The following is a 5,150-nucleotide window of genomic DNA, read 5'->3' as shown; positions in this document are numbered from 1 at the left end:
AATTGATGAAAATTTAAAGCCTATAAAATAGAGGCTGGTCCATAGCCTTGAGATGGCAAAAAAGTTTTTTTATCGACTACCCTTTGTGACCGACCACCCGCTGTGAGTTTTATAATTTTTTATCTATAACACGCACACTTATCAATTATTTAAAAATCTACTGGCAAAAGGTCTTTTTTAAAAATAGATATATCTACTGTGTACATATAAAGTAGTAATTTATATACACAGTGCAGTAAATATATCAATTTTTGCAGAACAATTATAATTCATGGTTCAGCCTTGTAATTAATAATACAGGCCTTCTGTCAGTTCTGAACTGCTGAATGTCTGAACACGAATCGCCCATTGTTTTAGAAATCACTCAAAATTGATAACTATTTATTTAAGAACAGTATAATGTAATGTAAGTAAATTACTGGCTACATCATCAACTTCATACAGAATACCACAGGTTGAGGTGTATACGTAAAATCAAAGTGTATGAGGGATGATCCAAATTTTTAACTACGTAGACTTTTGCTGTAACCATTATTGTTTACAAAATATCATCAACATGATTGCGAATAATTATTTCATAAACAAGAGGGCCATGATGGCCCTAGATCGCTCACCTGACTTATCAAACTCATCCAAACAATTACCTAGACAAGCATTCTGACCAAGTCTCATGACAGGTGAGTCAAAAATGTGACCACTACAGTGTTAACAAGGATAATCCATATTTGAGCAGTGCGACCTAGTTTTTTACCCAGGTGACACATATTCAAACTTGACCTAGAAATCATCAAAACAAACTTTCAGACCAATTTCCAGGATACTTGGATCAAAACAGTAGCAACTAGAGTGTTAACAAGATTTTTCTATTTTTAGCTCCGGTGACCTAGTTCCACATGCGATTTCGAACTCATCCAAGCAATTACCTAGACAAGCATCCTGACCAAGTTTGATGATAATTGATTAGAAAATGTGACCACTAGAATGTTAACAAGGTTTTTCCATATTTGGGCGGCGTGACCTAGTTTTTCATCCAAGATGACCCATGTTCGAACTTGACTTAGAAATCATCAAAACAAACTTTCAGACCAATTAACAGAATATTTGGATCACAACAGTAGCCACTAGAGTGTTAACAAGATTTTTCTATTTTTAGCTCCGGTGACCTACTTTTTCATCCGAGATGACTCATGTTCAATTTATTCCCAGCAATGACCTAGACAAGTTTACTGACCAAGTTTGATGACAATTGAGTCAAAATTGTGACCACTAGAGTGTTAACAAGGTTTTTCTATTTTTAGCTCCTGTGACCTAGTTTTTCATCCGAGATGACCCATGTTCGAACTCATCCGAGCTATTACCAAGACAAGCATCTTGATCAAGTTTGATGATGATTGATGCAAAAATGTGACCGCTAGAGTGTTAACAAGGTTTTTCTATTTTTAGCTCCGGTGACCTACTTTTCATCCGAGATGACCTATGTTCGAACTCATCCGAGCTATCACCTAGACAAGCATCCTAACCAAGTTTGATGATGATTGAGGCAAAATTGTGACCTCTAGAGTGTTAACAAGGTTTTTCTATTTTTAGCTCCTGTGACCTAGTTTTTCATCCGAGATGACCCATCTTCGAACTCATCCGAGCTTTCACCTAGACAAGCATCTTGACCAAGTTTGATGATGACTGATGCAAAAATGTGACCGCTAGAGTGTTAACAAGGTTTTTCTATTTTTAGCTCCGGTGACCTACTTTTTCATCCGAGATGACCCATGTTCGAACTCATCCGAGCTATCACCTAGACAAGCATCTTGACAAAGTTTGGTGATGATTGATGCAAAAATGTGACCGCTAGAGTGTTTACAAGGTTTTTCTATTTTTAGCTCCTGTGACCTAGTTTTTCATCAGAGATGACCCATGTTCGAACTCATTCAAGCAATTGACTAGACAAGCATTCTGACCAAGTTTGATGATGATTGGTTCAAAAATGTGACCGCTAGAGTGTTCACAAGGGTTTTCTATTTATAGCTCTTGTGACCTAGATTTTCATCGGAGATGACCCATGTTCGAACTCATCCAAGCAATTGACTAAACAAGCATCCTGACAATGTTGGATGATGATTGGTTCAAAAATGTGACCGCTAGAGTGTTCACAAGCAATTGTGGACGGACGACGGACATTCACCGATCCTAAAAGGTCACCCTGAGCAAGCTCAGGTGAGCTAAAAAATCTTATTAATTAAATGAATGCTTTACTGCAATATACAATTTACTAAATTTTTAATAACCATGTTTAAGCAATAGCAAAAGTCTACGAAATTTTCGATAACCTCTTAATTAGCAAGATTATGCACTAACAAATATAATAAATATTGCTATGCTGATATATTGCAGGCTCCAAAATAAATTGTCTTCCACAAATCATCAATGACTTTTGGCACTTATAATTAGTGAATTTTCCCCTCAATACTGACAATATTTACAAATAGACATGTATAAGCTGATCTATATTATCGTTTTATCAATGTATTTCAAACCTGAAATATTAATTTACCTTAAAATTACAAAGATAACAAGTTGTAGTCTGCTAATTTATTACACTGTTCAACATAATACATTTTGTAATAAGCTTGCAATACCATGAAAATTTTCACCCTCATATTAATTATTATTATCTAACATTAAAAATACTTAAAGCTGCACGCCTCCAGATGAGCCAAAATATTTCAAGAGATTCAATCTATAGAAAAATGTATACAGATCTTAAGAAAGTAAAATGATTCAGAATTAAATTAATTATTAACATGTTATGTGCGATTAATGTAAAGGTAACGTTGCAGTATCAGTCACTATATTTTACTGCGTTACTTTAAACGCAGTAAGAGGTATTTATTTTGACTTCTTTTTGGTAATTAACGTGGATTGTTAGTGCCATTTGCAATGAGTAAATTACTTTCTTTATTTACTTCACAATATTTTACTTTTAAATACATTTTCAAAATTTTCATGAAAATTAGCATGAATCTGGAGGCATACTGCTTTAAATTACCCACATTATAAAGATAAATGAAACCAGGAGGAGATGATGCTGTGATTAACTTACATGAAACTTAAAGTGAAAGTATTTTCATAAACAAGAGCTGTCGGAAGGACAGCACGCTCGACTATTCTAAGTGCTTGATAGTAAAAGAGCCTTGATAATGTTAAATTTTTTAAGTTCACAAAAGGGCTAATTTTTTTTTATAAATTCAAGTTATAGGCCTTGAAGAGAGTCTAATTATACAGTATTGGCTTGACTATTCGGAAGGTAATGTCACAAGGGTGTTTTATTGAGTATAATAATACTAATTACCTATGAATACATAAATTTGACAGAAAAGGTACAAAGGCTTGTTATTAAGATGTTTTATTAAGTAAATCACAGCTTTATTATTATTAATGCTTAAATTGTCCCAAAAAAGGCACAAACCCTTCAGTAGTTATTGAGATAACAGCTTACAAGCAAAACTTTACCATGAATTTCTAAGTTAAAAAAGGGGAGAAAAATCAGCCTAAATGCAAGATAGAATTATGGATCTTTGTCAGTGAACTACAATTATGACTCTAAATGCATATGTGAAGTTTTAAATAAATATCTTTAATAGTTATTGAGATATGTAAAACTTGCATGTAAACATTAACCAAGAGACTAAGTAGAAAAGGGGATATGAATCAGCCTTAATGCAAGATAGAGTTATGGAACTTGGTCAGTGACATACAATTATGACCCTCCAATTATGACCCTACGTGCATGTGTAAAGTTTCAAGTAAATATCTTTGAAGACCTTTAACCTTTAACCAAAATTTCTTAGTTCCAAAGGGGCATAATTCTGTCAATATTGTAGGCAGAGTTATCCAACTTGTCAATCTGATGTACCTTGTTACTATAAATAAGTATTGTAAGTTTCAATTGAATATCTCAAGCAATAATTGAGATATTTGACTTTACAAAAAACTTAAACCAAAATTTCTAAGTTAAAAAGGGGCATAATTCTGTCAATATTGTAGGCAGAGTTATCCAACTTGTCAAACTGATGTACCTTGTTTCTATAAATAAGTATTGTAAGTTTCAATTGAATATCTCAAGCAATAATTGAAATATTTGACTTTACAAAAAAACTTTAACCAAAATTTCTAAGTTAAAAAGGGGCATAATTCTGTCAATATTGTAGGCAGAGTTATCCAACTTGTCAATCTGATGTACCTTGTTACTATAAATAAGTATTGTAAGTTTCAATTGAATATCTCAAGCAATAATTGAGATATTTGACTTTACAAAAAACTTTAACCAAAATTTCTAAGTTAAAAAGGGGCATAATTCTGTCAATATTGTAGGCAGAGTTATCCAACTTGTCAATCTGATGTACCTTGTTACTATAAATAACTATTGTAAGTTTCAATTGAATATCACAAGTAATAATTGAGATATTTGACTTTACAAAAAACTTTAACCAACGCCGACGCGGACGCTGACGCCGACGCCGGGGCGACTACAATAGCTCTCATATTCTTCGAATAGTCGAGCTAAAAATACTTTTCTGTGATTAAATAAATTTTGTACAGTTAATGATAACTTAAAAATTTAAAACATAACATTTATCATATTGCAACAAATAACAAACTACAAAATGTAGTATTAAACAAGAGAACTATTTTTATCTGGTCCATGATCAACGTATATAACCAAGCTGTACTTGTTACATTATGCACTTCATTCGTGAAATCAGTATTTGTAAGATTGGCTGATGACCCGTTGTATAAAACATGTAAAACTTGACCTTTCAGCACTTGAATTTTGCTTTCCTCACGTGTTCCGCATTATACAATGTCCTTGTTTCCATACTTGATACATTTAATTTTTGTTCATGTTTAATAGTGTTTATTACACTAGAACATAGTGAGTTTTTTTAACCCTGAACATGCTGAATATTTTAAATGGACTTGTCCCACTTCCATTTTTGGGACTGTCCATTATCAATTTTAGGGATATCAATTTGAATATTTAAGGTTTGTCAGCCAACAGTATAGAGCCTGGTCAGACTGCACGGATGTGCAGGCTGGCCTGGCTCTATACTGGTGGCAAAGACTTAATGCTTTCGGGTCCAGCGCTTAAAGGG

Source organism: Ruditapes philippinarum, unplaced genomic scaffold (genome assembly GCF_026571515.1).
Source record: "Ruditapes philippinarum isolate M1 unplaced genomic scaffold, ASM2657151v2 ctg5661_1_1_1_1, whole genome shotgun sequence".
NCBI classification, from domain to species: domain Eukaryota; kingdom Metazoa; phylum Mollusca; class Bivalvia; order Venerida; family Veneridae; genus Ruditapes; species Ruditapes philippinarum.
Note: the sequence above shows the minus strand (reverse complement) of the source record.